General features: G+C 32.8%; 1 protein-coding gene and 1 non-coding gene across 13 annotated transcripts in view; both read left to right on the top strand.

The window, feature by feature from the left end:
* Positions 1–17,446, top strand: part of LOC106662798 (formin-binding protein 1-like) — a 146,550-nt gene that overhangs the window by 63,253 nt on the left and 65,851 nt on the right. The gene's annotated exons all lie outside the window — the stretch shown is intronic.
* Trnay-aua lies at positions 7,261–7,333 on the top strand. The gene has a single exon. It is a non-coding gene; the product is annotated as a tRNA-Tyr (tRNA).

Here is a 17,446-nt window from a genome sequence, read left to right as displayed (position 1 = left end):
GCGAGAATGGAGTGAGTTCAACCCCGTCCCGAAGAATATTGAATACTCTGGGGGAGTGAATGCGACCAGACATTTATGTGTATCGAGTATTGTGTTTATGTTAATTTATTGTAATGAATGTAAGTTATTAGCGTGAAAGGATGTGATTGATTATTACACCGCCCTGAGGAATATCTTGTACTCTGGGGTGAGTGTGTGTCGTCTGCAGAGTAAAAGTTATTAGCGCAAACGGAGTGGGTTCGACTCCACCCGGAGGAATATCGAGTACTCTAGATGAGTGAATGTGACCAGACTAATATATCTGTGGTGATGTATATTATGTAAGGAATGTTTTGTGTGTATTGGATTGTAGATGACACTTGAGGTACATGCTTTCCCGTATTAAAGGACTCGGTCGTCCTTAAAAGGACAATCAGGATCTTTAACGTCCGCACCTAGCCTATTCCGCCTTATCGAACGTTTTGATTCTCAAGATGAGAGCCGACGCACCTCCACATACGACAGAATGGTGTTACTGCCGCAGCATTGCTGTAGAGGGAGCTCAGCCCTGAAGGCCCAAGACAACCTCGCTCCCCGCTTGCCCATTCCGAATGGTCGGGTCTGCATTAAGCATCAGACCGTATGCCGCGCGCATAGTGCTACCTAAGCCGAAATACATCACCCTGGTCTCCCGCGCACTCCCTTGATAGAGAAGGCCACTATCTCCCAGAATATTGGGGCTTCTCAGGGAGAGGCAGAAACTACCGGATCCGCTCCGGCGGTTTTGTTTAAAGTGGAATTGCTAACCACCAAGTTTCCTTTCGATCATCCCTTTCCCAACCGAGAGTCGTTGGTGATGGTGTTCCTCAAGGCTCTATCCTCGGGCCCTTCTTTTTCCTTGAAAATTAAAGGAAAATACCTTCCCTAAGATTGTAAAAATGGCTCTTTACGCTGCCGATATCGCTCTGTTTTCCTCTTCTTGGAGGATAGACACAATATCGAACAAATTAGACAACACAATTCGCTACATAGGAAGTTTCTGCATCCGTTGGCAAATTAAAATTAATCAAAATAAAACGGAGGCAATAGTTTCCACCAAGCGTAGACCGTTCGTTATAAAAAGATCGAATTTGAAGGTGTAACGTGTCATGATCTGAGTCAGTAAAATATCTTGGAGTGATATTGGACCGTCAAGTCACTTTACGTTACTTACGAGGGTAAAAGCGGCTATCCGCATACTTCTCCCTATGCTCTGTCGCCTGTCAATAAAGTTCTGTACAAGGAAGTAGTCAGGCCGATACTACTGTATGCGTGACCCTCCTGGAGTCTCACATAGGAGTAATGCCGTCTGTAGGTTGTGCAGAACAATTTTCAGAGACTTGTGACAGACTCGCTCCTACAGACGCGCATATCGGAACTGCATGATGAGACAAACAGACAATGAGACAAACATGCTGATGGTGCTGGAATACATTAGAGATGCAACCTTTAAAATGATTAAATAATGGGGAGCTTGCATAATCTACTGCAAAGTTGGAGAATAAAGAATGCTCTCCTATAACTTGTCCATGATAGCTACGCTTTTTAATATAATTTTTCCCCCAAAAGAAAACAGTGTGTTGTAAATAATAAAAAATTCGTTACGAATTAATCAGCAGGAGGTAAGTGTCTCTAGACAGAAACTCAACTAAACCAATTTATATGATATATATATCTGTAAATAAAATTTCAATTTTGGCCTTTTTAAATTATATCTTGTAAAGCAAAATAAGTGCACTGTGTTGTTTTTTGTCTGTTTACTTATCTGTTGTCTATCTGCTTGCCTGCCCTCTTTCAATTCACTTAGCCTCTTTCTCTGTGTATTATCTTTCTATATTTCTGTGTGAGGGTCTTATCATTCTTATTGTCGTGTTATTAAATTTCCCAAATATCCTTGTTATTAAAAAATAGCTTGATGTCTTTTGTCAATATACAATTAATCTTCTGTTCGTCTAAAAACGGTAACTTTATCGATTATTTTAAGATATTGAAATTTTCAAGTGGGATTTATGATTTACGTTTGCCTTAAATTTTCCGTTTTAAAATTGGGTGTAATTTCAAACCTTTTTTTATTATTTAATAAAACTTAACTTTAATAAAAATATAAGTTGAAGGAACTGTCCAAAATAAATTTCTATGGCCAGAAAAGTGGTTATTTTATACGCAGTCATACAAAACTTCGTGTTTTTAGTATAGTTTTAATGTGAAAACATAAATTCCGAGATGATTAGAACATTTCTGAGCCGAGATATCGCAGGAAGTAAGGACCAGATGTTAATATTTTTAAGAAGCACAGCCGTCTTATTTAAGAAGCGGATCGTTAATCTGAAAATGAAATCTTTGTAACTCGTATACAAATCAAATCCTCATGGGTCGTCATGAATGGCGTTTTTAAAACCGGCTCGTACTACGATCCGTGATGTAGTCAACTGGCTGGAATGCCCGTGTCAGCTTTGCGTCCTTCCTTGCATGAGTAAACGCCGGCCTTTTCCCATAATTGGATGCGTTCTTTACTGATTGTACACGGATTTCTGTTGTCTTTCGAACAGCTTGCTTCAAAATGGGAACAAGCCAAAACCGTGTCAAAACACAAAAGAATAGCGATATCCTTTGTAACTCTCGCTTGGACTGTTTTCTAAATTGAAATGTAACTATTACTCTCGATATGTGTCCATGTCGTAAGTACTAATTTAAAAATCTAGTTTAAAACCTTAAATTATTTAGTTTAAAATATAAATTATTCGTATTTTTACTCTTCTTTGTACTTATTTGTAATTATACATCGGTAATGCCATAGGATATTTTACACATATCATATTACTGGGTGTACATTTTCTAACCGGTTTACATATCGTTTAATTTTCATAGTTTTAAATTTCTTGCAAAATTTTGTTTTGGTTTGGGCGGTTCCATCCGGCTTCAGTAAAGTACGTTTTTATTATCTGTACTCTTTGAAAAGTAATAGTTTGATAAGTAATCCGACAGATCGATAAATTTCAATAATTTTGTAATTTTAACTTAATGAAAAACAACTTGATGAAATATTCTGGCAACAATAAAAATGTTGAGAAAATCCCAAATAATTGTTTCTCTGTCGTTAATATTTAAAAGAAACTTACCTCAGGTGTCTCTATTTTATGGAGTTTTCCATCCAAAGTGGCTAACCTGAGTTAATTTAATTTCCAATCCAGCCTCTAAACAACATTAACAATTAATAAAGAATTTATTGTTAAAACGTTAAAAAATTCTAATCCAATACAAAATTTGCAATCGTACATGATGGTTTATTCAATCTATATTAAAATAAAAATACAGTTTTGGAGGAACAAACCTATCATGAAATGCCCACATTAGCACTAGGAGCGAAAACAAATAAATTCAAAAGATAAAAAAAAATACACAAAATCTCCGTAAAACAATAATTCTCGTCAAAACCATAAATGTTTTACCAAGTTTAAATTTAGTGTGTGGTGATTAGTGACCGTTAGTCAATAATTATTCAGAAATCGTAAGATGCGGTCTGGTGTGATGTACGTTTGAGAAAAACATTTTCTTTATCGTGCCAACGTTTCGATCTTTATTGAGATCATCTTCAGGGCCTGGGATTTATAAACATTGTTTAAATTTTATAAATACATGTAGGATGTGAAAAAATTGAATTAGTACAATGCAAGAAAATTTTAATTTATAAAAAAAATATACAATGCTAGAAAAAATTTTTTTTTGTTTAAATCTAAAATTTTCTATCATTATATAAATCCATTTGTTTTAATCTAAAATTTTCTAGCATTGTATGAATTCTTTTTTTTTAATCTAAAATTTTCTAGCATTGTACAAATTCAATTTTTTCACATCCTACGTGTATTTGTAAAATATTAGTGTTTATAGCAACATACTTTAGTTATTAGGTGTAACATAATTCACAGTTTCGTTATTTAAGGAATAGCATTTGCAAACCTTCAGACAGATTAAATTATGATTTGGCACCCCAAATGCAATGTATATTTCTTAGCGTATAAGAAGTCCGCAGTATGCGAGGTGATGAATTGAACATTTGGCGAATTGTGCGGTATTTTAAACCTGATTGTCAACAATTTATTTAAAGTTAATTAATTACGTGGATTCAAAAATACGTCATTACGTTAAATATTAACCAAAATTAAATTTTTTTGTTGTCGAAGACAGTTAAAATCAGTCCATATTGGAACGACTTTACCGTTTAGGATGCACCTTAAGGTTTTACCATATCAAATGTAAAAATGCAAAAGATTACATATTAAAATGACTTACAATTTATTTTAAATTATTATCCAGGATAATTTACTTAATATAATGAATACGGATTTTTGAAGTAATTGTTCGGATGTTGTTTTATGCTGTCAGAATTAATCAGAGGTTTCATCGCCCCTGGTTATCCTGATTCGTTTGTTCTCGCCTTATATTACAATAAAACATTTCACTTAACAAGCACCGAATTGTTGTTCATTAATTGCCAGAAAATTGCCATATCTAATCTTAGATTTATAAATATAAGATAATGAGCAGTACATCAATTAAATTTCTGGAATAAGGCCGATAAGGTTGACGAAACGGAGGTAAATTGATAAAACTAGTTAAAACGTTGTTGACCCACTGAGGATTTCCTGTCCTTAGCTTTTCCTTTCCGTTGAAACTGATAGTTTAATTAAAACTAATTGATTTCTTCGAACAGCAACTTGAAAATTGCGTTTTTATTTTGTTATGCAACGGCAGTTTTCATTATATTCTGAACGACTCTTATTAATATTGACGACTGATATTGATTCTAATCGAGTACACCTAACACTTCAGTAGTTATTGCTAAAGATAGTAAGAAAATATTTTGATTGTAAATAATTAAAAAAAAAATACTATCTGCCAAGTATGGTTTAGTTTTCTGTGTTAACCTTTCCCTTTACTTTCTCGTCTGTGCAAATTGTGTAAAACAATACTGAACCATATGGCTGTGAAGTTTTGCAAGTGCAGTGGGGCAATAGTTCTCGGTCTAGATCTGTCTGCGGAAAATAGCAATTCTTCACTTTCTTGTCCAACATAAAAGAAATATTAAACACTTCAAGGCACGTCAAGAAGAACAAAACATACAAATATGAAAGCTGGCTGTAACAAGACTTTTTATACGCCAAGGACCTATATAAATTCAACATTTAATTTACTTCTACCAATAACTTATATTTATTACATACGTACTTGGAATGATTTTCCTATCAAAAGTGTTCATACTTGTAAAATAATTTTTAATATAGGAGAATTGAATTCCTAAATGATGAATTTATTAGTTCATTTTGAAAGCTGTAAGTAATGATTTCCTGAAATTTAATGTTGATATGAAATTTATTTCTAATAAATATCACCTAATGGTAAACAATAATTACTATCAATTGATAACAATTTGTTTAACAAAATATTTCCTGCAATTTAAATTAATTCTCTTAAACAGACATATTGTTCGTGATTAATTGATTTAATTTCTATGAGTAATAATTCTAATTATTATTCGTTAATAACTATTAAACACGATATTTATGACTAAATTCAGTTCAAATAAAAAAAAATGAAAATTGCTAAAATAAAATTAATGGCAAAACATTGAAAACAAAATCATTTAAAACCAAATTATCCTTGCAGTACTGTCTTGTTATGGAATAGTAACAATTGGCAATAATATACACATGCACAGGGTCGAACAGTTCACTTCTCGCAGTCCACCGGCAATCCCAGCTTTTCAAATTTACAATAAATTTCTGGCAAGCATCGAGAATCACCCACATCTGGTGTTAGCAATACGGGGGTCAGACCTCGGTCTTATCTGTCCATTGACTTAAGTTGTGCTCCAGGTACAGCCAACAGCTAGGTCATTCCAGTACCAACGCATGAATTTCCTAAATCCAAACCTCATTCACACTCATCCATTCTTATATACAATCTGACCTATTTACATACTGTAAACGCAATTAGGGTGGTGGGTAGTCGATATTCCTCCATCACTCTACATCTTTTATATAACTAACCTAAGCAAGAATCCATTACAGTTCGTGGTCCAATTGATCAATTAAATTTTTTTCAATTAAGCAAGAATGTTTTATAGGTATCTTTAATACATTGATAACCTGATAAAATGTCACCATCTATACTTCTTTTTAGTAAATTGCAAAACTCATGTAATAGTGTGAGGTAGTATCGAGATAGGTCGATAGGGTATTATTAAATTTCGCAGTTGACCCTATCACACTACACAGCCACGCCATTCTTAAATTCATTTTTTCCTTATTTACATATTACATTCAATTAGGATGGTGGAGGACTCGATATTCCTCCATCACCCTTTGCACATATTATAAAACTAATCTCAGAGAGACTCTTGAGAGTCGATGGGGTACTCGATAATACGCATTGGTATCTCACATCACACATTCACGCCAATAGTACATTCACGCTAATAAATATATTCAACTCATCACACGCTAGGGATACAAAACTATCATTTCTATATACGATAAAACTCCCTGTTTCTTCCAAAAAAAGGGACCGAGATTCTCGCTACCGTGCTCAAGCACAATTCTCAATTCGAGTGGCGTTGCTGCGCGCTCTCTGTTGATTTTGTAGGTTAATTAGGTGAGGCATATGGAGGTACCTTTCTCTGCATGCCGTACACATACGCAGGGTTTGATACAAAAGTATATGGCCGTGTGTCATCATCGCATGACCTATTCTTAATCGGACGAGGATGATCCTTGTTCTAAACGAGTCAAGTCCTCCCAAGGACAGCTTTTGAAAATCGAGAGCTTCTCTGCCGATCCAGCCCACCGACGCTGCCACTTATAATAATGTTTTTATTGCATTTTTAGAGTCCAGGTGCCGCGGTGTTAACTTCGTAGGTTTGGGACCAGGGGGGATCAGGAATTAAAATGAAATATAATTGGCATGTTGATCGTCGAAATGACAGAATAGTTTGTAACTGTCGGACAAAACAATCGTTCATTAGTGACCTAATAACGATTATTAATTGATTCTGTGGTCTTGGCTTTACTGTTATGGCTGGTTTATAATAATAACAATCAAATGGAATGGTTACATTGTATTTTTTATTTGAGCTTTTGTAGGTTAAACGTTAATAAAAATTCCAATTACTTAATCTTTATGCAAGGTATTGGTTGAGGTAAAAAAGTCATTGAGTTGAGGTGGGATGTGTCCGAGTGGATCGAAGTCACGATAGCTCAAGTGGTAGAGCAGCGGAGTATATAGCCGATGGTCGTGGGTTCGAATCCCGCTCGTGACACCAACTTTTTTTTATCCCAACCAATACCTTGCATAAAGATTAAATAAGTGAAAGATGTTAATCGGTCAATCGGACCACGAAATCTAATGGAGTTAATAAAAGCATACCTAACGTAGGTTATTGAATTGTTTTCTTCCTACTTGTTTATTTTTTGTTAATATTATTTAAATTGGTAACTAGGTATGTTAATCCTTGTGCTCATTAAGTGAGGATTAATGGTTCAGTTAGATTTAAGGAATTCAGAAAGTTTTCTTTCTTTTAATTATTTTTCCTATTTTTATGTATCATTTTCTTCCTATACACCTTTGGTAAATTGTTTGTTTAAAAAAATTACTGTGTTTGTTAGAAACTTTATTTGCTAGAATGTTTGAAGTTTTTATGTTGCAGTTTTCATTTGGATTAATTTGTACGTTTTTTTACCTTGGCTTAGTTTGCTTATTACTTTTTCTATCGGTTTTAAATTATTTATAAAACATAATTGGCAAGTTGTGTTTGTTCGGAATTTTTCCCTTGGAGTTCAGAAATATGTGGTGTTTAGGGTTTCTCTTCTTGGCCTACCCCATTTTTAAAAATATTAAATGTTAACTTATTTTTTAATAGGTAGATTGTAATTGTATTTTAGCTGGTTTTAGTTAGTCGATTAAATCATTTCAATGAATTAGTGTACTATTATTTCCATTGTAGCCTTGGAGTGCTTAAATTACAACTAATATTTTGAAAATTTTATTCTTTTAATAAGGAACTAGGGTTCGTCAATTTTATCTTAGTTTTATTTATTTGTAATTTATAAATAGGCTGGGTTTTTGCCCACAATGAAGTTCTTTTTATGTCTCTTTGCACTTTTGAGTAAGTTATTACATTCGTTTGGTCAATCCTTATTGAGGTCGTACTTTTCCCATAGAACGTCTGGTTACTTGGATTATAAAGTGTGTTTTTTTACGTCAATATTTTATTAAGGAAATATCATAGTTAAACGGAAAAAATGGACGATCCTTCCGGTATCATACCACATTACACTTTATGGCCGTCTGCTGATTCAAGATCCCCGATGGGAGATGAGTCAGACGGTAAATCTCCCGCCCTCCTCGGGATTTTCCTAGTGATCGAATGCCGAATAATCTATTACTGTAAGCCTATTATGTATATTTTAGAAAAAAAAAAGTGTCCCCTTTTTTAAACCAGTAAGATCAGTTGGGGCCGGTCGTAAAAAAATACTTTCAGATTTTCACCGGCTTTCGAGATGCCGTTTCATTAGTTCTCATTGACGAAGAGATAGTTCGTTATGTTTCCCCTGTGAAAGTATTATTAGAGAAAGATTCCTTGCGACAGACTTGGAGAATGTCAATTAAGAAAAAACAACGAATACATATTTGCACGGTGATGATGGTTAAGAAAAAAATTTATTTTCTCATTAGTTTTTTTCATCTCCTGAGTGTCGGGATCTATAAAACGTTGACTTAAATCCGAGTCGGTTTAAATCCGTCTTCTCCATTGTGTTTTATAATTCTTTACTCAATATATAAAACGATCTTTGGGTAAGGGTTGGGTTATAAAAAATATATTTCTGTATTATCATATAAATCTTACTTATTAGACTTTTAAAACAACCCCGCCCCACGTAAGAAAATATATTCACGCGTAAACCCTTCACTATTCATGAAAATCATTGTAGGCAGCTTGTCAATGTTGAACAATGAAGACCTATCCATTGAGGTGTTGTTTTTCAATGTCTTTTTGTGTTTTTTGCCCTACGTCATTTCCCTTGCTGATGCTTTGAACCTCGAGGTCTAATCTTCCTTTCTTCTTTTAATTATAGATATTGATTGCAATTTTATAAAGGTAGGGTTTCATAACGAGCAATTGAATTGAACATTATTAATTAATTAATATATGTGCAGCAGTCTTATATACTATTTATACTATTTCAATTAATTATACTCTTTGTCTAAAGTCTTGGTTTAGGCGAAAAAGTTAGCGTCGTGGTTCGAATTACGCTCGTAGCACTTTTTCACCTCAACCGAGAAGATAAAAAGTATAATTAATTTATTAATTAATGTTTATTACCATATAAGTTTTTTCGATTATTCCATCCACAAATGAAAAATGCTGTTTTTTTTTTTTTTTTAGCTATTTGACCAATATCGTTGTTGGTGTGGTTTTTATAGTGTATGTCATTTTCTTTGTTTAGTTTTCTCGCTGTTCTGTTTTATTTTCGAAAAATTTCTGTTTTCGTTATATTTTCGAAAAAGTGATTCTTTGGTTTTGTACTTTATTTTACTTTTAATCGACATAGTTTTTGTCTGGCATCAATATATATTTGATGTATCGTACGTGTTTATTTTATTGGTTTGTAAATAATTTTATTGTTTTTTGCCCTCTTTGTTAGTTTTGATCGTCATCTTTGTAAATTTGTCGAATGAGTTTTGTATTTAGCTCCTTTGATATTTCTAGTCGTCTTAATATAAGATCGTCGTTTTTTTTAAAGAGTATTTAGTATATTTTCTTACATATAATCACGCTATTTTTATTTTTATTGTACACGATATATTTTTTGAACATGGTGTTTCTGATTTTTACATTCTGTATTTTTATTTGACGTATTTATTGACTTGTTTGTTTTCATGTCGCCTTTGATGCTGTTGCGTTCATAGTCATCACCTCTTATTATCGTTGTAATCGCCATCATGTTCGTTGTTTGTTGTGATTTTATTGGCTGTTTTTATTGCTTTTTCATTTTACTCGTGGTATTTTAATTTCTGGTATATTCACGAATAATGTTATTCCTTTTCTAATGAGCGAATCTTGTTTTTGAATGCTTCATGTATGGGCCCATACTGTTTGGATTGCTTAAAACAAAACCAAACAGAAGTTTTTATCTCAACAAAAACCTTAATTAATTGAAAAGAATTTATTTGGTCAAGCGGACCACGAAACGACCAAGAAAATAAATTTAATAAGCAAAATGAAGTATACTTCACAAAAGCTCTCCGTGGCCGTTTCCTTTGTCGCCAAGAATCATATAGATTACACGACATTTGAAAAATGGCAGAAAGGAGGGAGAATTCAAAAGGTAGGGTTTGGATGGGAAGTTAGTGCCCGAGTGGATCGAAGTCACGATAGCTCAAGTGTAGAGCAGCGGCGTAAAACTTGGCCGAAGGTCGTGGGTTCGAATCCCGCTTGTGACACTGACTGTTTTATCTCAACCAAAACCTAATACAAACAAACAGAAGGTTTTTTTATAATACTGTTCAAATGTAATACTAAGTCACGAACACAATCTTATATACATTCTCTATTCTCTTCTCTCATAATTTTGTATGTCGTTCGTTTGTATAAATTTTTTTAATTTCCATTTGGGTTTGTTTATATGGTATATCCCGATGGCAGTCATTAATTTCAAATTTATGAGAATGTTTATAAGTGCTTTAACATCAGGTAATAGCAGGGCTGTAATCAATAACTCATTTTTATGATGCTTATGTGAACAAATTGTATAGAAACAAATTTTTATGCTTAAAACGTATAATGCATATGAGCTAAATTCTCGTGGTTTTTTCCTTGGGTTATGATATTCGCCCTCTTATTTGATGTAGTTTCTTGCTATTTTTTTAATTGTTAATTTTGAAGTCTTTGTCGACTGCATCCTATTTTTTGTTCACTGTTGCATTTGTTATCGTCCTCGTTATCGTTTGGCAGTTTTAGTCTTGGGTGATAAATCTCATTCTTTGTCACATTTTGTTTGACTGTTATGCATTATTATTTGTTTTCTTCGTAACCTTGTTTATTTTGATGTCTTCTAATTTTTGTTTTATTATTATTGCAATGTGTAGACCCTTCAGTTTATGTTTACTATGTCTGGTCAATCATTAATTTGAATTACTTAACAAACACTCTTACGAGTTTGAAGAAAATAAGATAATTTGTTATAAAATTAAGGCTTACCAAACTGTCCCGTCATGGTGAATATTAATCCTACACTACATTTGATTATTCGTCTTTCGTGTAATTTATTTTCGGTGGGTTGATTTACCGTTTATCGAAACCATAATCCGGGGATTTGGGGTCTATAGCCCTTGAAGGTTGTTTAAAAATTAAAAAAAAAGGATCTGTTGCCCTAATAGAGTAATAATGCCCAGGCTGGAGGTGATCAATCTTTCAATTGCTTTGCTATATTTCTGACAGAAAGCAGGGATTAGAGAATGGGCCTATAAAAAATCAATACCGAATATCTCCAAAATAAAAAATTTATTGCTCGACCCAATCCTCCCCTTAGGCGAACGTCAGATGTATTCCATTAAATCCTAAAGCCCCTTCAGTCATATTATTCCAAGGTCTAAATCTCCCTTTATGGAATGGTAAATCTTCCAAACACAAATTCCGATTATTACCAATAACGTTAATATTTTTTTAAAGCTGTTAAAGCATCTGAAACATAATTTTTTATGTTCTCCTTCCTACTTTCCGTTTGTTGGTTACGGAATGTGTAAAGCAATATCTTAAAAAATAATTAAAAATTTTGAATAAATTTATTATACGTTTTTTAATTTATTGACCCCCATGGACAATTTAGTTTAACGGATCCTGTCCGCTGTTGAAAAACATAAACATAAATTAATGGTTCGAGTTACAGTGGCTATGAGAAAACGGAAGAAAATTTTTCGTTTGCGCATTGCGGAAGGTGGAGGCATCTCGAATCAAAATTAAAAAACGTTTAATAAATTCGTTTAAAATTTCTTTAAGTTTAATTTAAGTTTATGTTTATGTCCTTTTTATTTATTTATTTTTTAATTTTTTCACCTTACCAATCCCGTCAACCACGGTTTTTTCCTTTCCTTCATGAATTTCTTCATCCTTGAAAAAATTAAAAAAAAAATTACGCCACTAAAAAGGATAGTAAATAGAGTACGTTTTCTGAAATTTGCTGATCTGCCGGAAATAGTAGCTTACAATCATAGTAAGTTTCTCAACATTGAAAAAAAAAATTGTTTTTCAATGTTGTCGCTACTTAAACGCTTATTTCACCGTTGTAAGTGTAGTATTCATCACATCTTATTGCAAATTTAACGAAGTTTTCAATGGTATCAACTGATTTGTCCAAAAACTTTCAGTTTTGGAGTTACAATTGTTTATTTGAAGTAAGGTGGTGAAATCTTAAAAATGAAAAAAAAGGGGAATAACTCCGAAACTGTTGAGATTCGGAGCATATTAATTAGGATTTATTGGTTCCATTTTAAATGTAGAATTTACTGGCAAAGTTTGTAACACGAGTAGCCGAACACGCTCTCTCCCTCTCTCTCTCACTCTCACTTTCTCTCACTCTCTCTCTCTCTCTCTCTCTCTCTCCCTCTCCCTCTCCNCTCTCTCTCTCTCTCTCTCTCTCTCTCTCTCTCTCTCTCTCTCTCTCTCTCTCTCTTTGCGCGTGCGTGAGTGTATATTTAAAATTTGTTTTTAATAAAACGAATATTCAATTTATGAGTTTACGTGCCTTATCTCAGTGTTAAATAAACATTTGAGAATCGGCTAAGAAATAAAAAGCGAAACTTGGCAGAGGATACGAAAGTTCTTGAACTCCAATTTCTCCCTTTGTTTTAAGGAGTTTGACACCTCTATCAAAGATTTCTCCGTTGTCTCCAAACGATTTCCCTTCTGTTACTAATCCATTACTCACGTTCTGTTATTGTTTGACAAACCTGATAAATTTATTTTAAAAATGCCATTCAAATTAATAATAGCACGAACTGTCATCGTTAAAGAGTTTTTTTTCCACTATGTTCTAACATTATTTCATTCTAGTCGACAAAAATATATTAGAGAAAAAAATCATAGATAGAAATATGGTATATTCTCATAAACTCTTTCTCGTCGATATCGTAAGTCGTTCGAGGACAAATGATACTATTACGTAACTATGTTATCATTTTGATAAACAATTTTTTTTATATAAGTTTTGCATGACAAAAGAAAGAGCATGCAATTCCGCAGTGATGCAAGATAGTAGTCACAGTTAAATACTGCAGGTCATTCCTGAGTACAAAGCCGTCTGATGTCATAGGATTGGTGATTTTTCGCTTCTATGTTAGGTCAAAATATTATCCAATGAAAAATATATTTTAAAAAGTAATTGTTTTATTCCTATTTATGCTTTATATTGTGGATTGTATGTTACAATATTAAAGCCCCAAGTTATTTCTTTTACCTTTGATTTTTTTCTAAGATTTTTGAACATTAACGTAATGGGATCTCTTTTCATCTCCGGTCGCCATCGTTTTTCAAAATTGATCGTTTATGTTACTTTTCAAGGGAAAAAATCATCGATGGCATGCGATCTGGCAATTTTTTAAGTCCAAGGCCTCCCAACTATCTAAAACCATTCGTGGTACATAATAACATTATCCAGTAACTAACGTTTTGAATAAACTGTTTTTGTAGTTAATCAGTTGCTTGTGACTAACATTAAAAAATAGAATTTTATTTGCTTTTAGGCAGTTTTTACCTTGTGTTTCCACATTAGCCATTTTTTAGGCCTTATACATAGCCTTTTTTACTGGGGTAGTTTCATGCTTAAAAATAATTTCCTTCAATTCAATAAAAAATTACGTGAATTTTATTATTCTAAATATAAGGTAAAGTGTCTTCGGTTCAGGTGACCATGAATTCACCATTCCATCATGAATTTATGTATTTTTGCTATATTGATATATCTTAATAAAGGGGTTACATCGTTATGACCTAAAACAAAATAAAAAATTGGTTAATACTTTAAATGGTTTTCATGTATGAAAACATTTTGTCTTTCGTACCAACCTAGTTAAATAAACGAGCACTAATCATTTTAGTGTTATCTGTGGCCGGTTTATAAGAACGACAACTTTAGGACAATACGGGACAAATCTACAATTTTAGTGTTTTTATCAGTTGGTTAGTACAATTCATTTGTCCATAATTGTACTATTTATACGTTTGCTCGATCTTTTATAATGCTAATAGTTTAATCTGTACACTTATTTTTCATTTATTATATTCAGTTATTGTGTGTTTCTTTTTCTGAATATTCGATTCTCTGTATACTTTTCCGAATTATAGAGTTTAGATTTTTATTTACTGAAATGTTCCCAAAATGTGATAATTTCCGTGAGGGGGTCTGGTTAGATCTACGTAATCTTTCAAAAGTATTTTTCACAAATGAATTAGAATTGAAATACAACCAAACTTTCTTATTATAAAGAAAAGAAAAAATTCAGATATTAAAATAATATTTTACTCTCCATTCTATAAAGAAGCAGAAAGCAAGAAGGAATGTATAAGTACATGTTTAAATTGGTCGATTAAACCTATCACTGGATATGCTTGTCATTTTGACTAAACACCAAATAAATAAATGCAGAAACTACTGTTTAAAATGACTGGCTAAACTGTAGAGTCATTCTGTACAAAGCAAACTAAAACCAAACATCATTTTGTTAATTATTGAGTGTATGTGTTACACCAGTGCGAATAAGAGAAAGTTAATAATAATATATAAAAAATAGACATAAGGAGATAAGAATTTTATAGTTATTCGGATTTATTCACTAATGATGGAGGATCTTTCAGTGCCTCTTTGATAATTTTACAAACATTTACTAATTTGTATATAACTAGAACATTTTAATCCTAATGTTAATATAACAGATCAACTGGTGTTCTGGAGATAACGAATCTTTTAGATAAGGGGTAAGGTTATAATTTCTTAATTGTTCATAAATTTGCACATGCTAGAAAAATGTGTTTTCCTGCTCGCACAATTTGCACACACCATATAGAAAATTATTTATAGTATGACTGTTTTTGCCTATAAACTTTTTATCATTTTTGAAAAACCTCAACAGAATAATTATTCTCTGGTTTTTTATGGTTATAAAGTTGTTTATAAAACAATTATTTTACCCATAACAACAAAATTGTCGGAATAGAGTATTATATTTTGAATTTAAAATTCTTTCAATGTCTACTAACGAAAGATGTTTTTTTCATCTCAATTGTTTTCATATTCTTGTTGAAGGTATGATTCATTGTTTAAGCTGAGAAAACTATAACCAATCACAATAACATCACGCAGCTGACAGAACCATTCTTTGGCATTTGTGAGTTCCTTAGTTTTTTGAAATGTCGTGCGTTAAAGTCGTAAAGTCCTACTAGTAAACTCTCTTTTAGCAATGACAGGACCTTTTCCGCCACCAAATGATTCGCTTCAAAGCCATTAGTCTCACAGATTGCCATCCCATTTCAACCCTGATGTAATGATTAGAGTAATGACTGTTAAGTGAACCACGTTTTTTATGAAATTTAGTTCCACTTTAGGTATCTCCTCAATGTGTGCGATCGCCAAGATTTCCGAAGATCATCAGTGATGTGGCTGCAAAGGTTCTTGACCTACGTTATTACATCATTAACTTATACAGTATGAATGTTTGGGTTGAATACTCATTAGATTTAGTAATACTTAATGCAAAAAAGTATACTTTTATTATTTCAATTTATATACGAGCTTAAGGAATTTTTTTTTGTAATGATTTAACTAATTCTTTATTAGGTTTTCTTTTTTGGTTCGCTTTAGGTTTCTTATCTTCTGGTTTGCCTACGTCGCCGTTTTCGTTTTCGTGCATATTGGCCATGTTGATTTTTTTACATTTTTTACTAATCATAATAATATTAGCAAGAAAAATTATAATTCTAATAAATCCATTATGATTAGTGGTCTAATTGACCAAATTACTTCTTTCAATTAATTAATCTTTTTATGTAAGGTCTTGGTTGAGCAGTAGGTTCGAATCCCGCTCATTTTATTGTTGACAATTTGTTGTCTAATACAGAAGATGATCATGAAGAATCAAATGATCTATCGATCTAGGTTCAGATTTCATTTTTTTAGAAGGACCTCTCGGTCCAATAAAAATTAACACGTAATAAATTACAAATAAAAAAAAAATTTAAATATATATATTGTAGAATTTCAAGTAATTATTCTTTTTTGTAAGGTCTTGGTTGAGATGAAAAAATTAGTGTCACGAGCGGGATTCGAAACGGCGTATTGACCGAAAATCGTGGGTTCGAATCCCGATCGTGACACTAGCTTTTTAATTCTTTTAAAAAGGTAGTTCCTACTCAGAGTAAGTTGTTTTTAACGATCCTCATTTCGAGCTTCTAGCTCATCATCAGGTTGAAGGAGTTCTACAAACAATGGCACTTTTGCACTTCATGTCGAGAGACGTGTTTGTAGAACTCCTTCAACCTGATGATGACCTAAAAGCTTGAAATCCGGATCGTAGAATCAACTTACTGTGAGTAGGAACTATATTTTTAAAAGGATTGAACACCACACTCACAACACCATTCATCATTTCTACTAGCGTTTTGTCTCAACTAAGACCTTACATAAAAATAATAAATTTTATTGAAAGATATAGTTTTAATATTGAAGTATATATGTTAGCGTATATAGGCATATCTTGTAGGTATTCGGTATTCAGTTAGTAATATATACGCAAACTAGACTATGTTTTCTCTGATACTGTGCGCTACCTGGAACTTACCATGCACGAAAGACATGTAGAAGAGGCATCATTAGTCTTTGCCGGGACGTCAGCTCGTAAATCTTAAAATAAACGAGATAGATGTAAGAAAGAGTATTCTTTTCTGATAGAATCGACCTCGATTGGCGCAAGAATTATTGCCATTGCTATTTACAATATTTGCCCGACGAACTAAACTTTCTTTTAGTAGTAAACAACAGATAACAACGCAATATTAAACCCAATTTACCTTGGACTGGAGATCACACGCTCCGGCATTCAAGGAATATAAACTCCACAATTCAAGATTCTTAGGGACATAGTCCACTTCGATATCGTAACATCAACATGATTACGAATCAAACCACCAGCATTTTTCAACACCTAGCAAGAACAGATACGTTAACTCCACATACTTTTTCCATTCGCGATAATGCTGAAGTCATTATCAATCGGCTTTTTCCAGAAAAACAATCCCACTAGACGTCTGAAAACAGGCCTCGTGATTTTTTAAACAGCATGTTATGAAGTGCAGTGTGCTTAATATTAAAGCATTACGATG

Source organism: Cimex lectularius, unplaced genomic scaffold (genome assembly GCF_000648675.2).
Source record: "Cimex lectularius strain Harlan isolate CLEC.00 unplaced genomic scaffold, Clec_2.1 scaffold256, whole genome shotgun sequence".
In the NCBI taxonomy this organism is placed as follows: Eukaryota; Metazoa; Arthropoda; class Insecta; order Hemiptera; family Cimicidae; genus Cimex; species Cimex lectularius.
The sequence above is the reverse complement of the archived record's forward strand: the minus strand, read 5'-3'. Positions and strand labels throughout refer to the sequence as shown.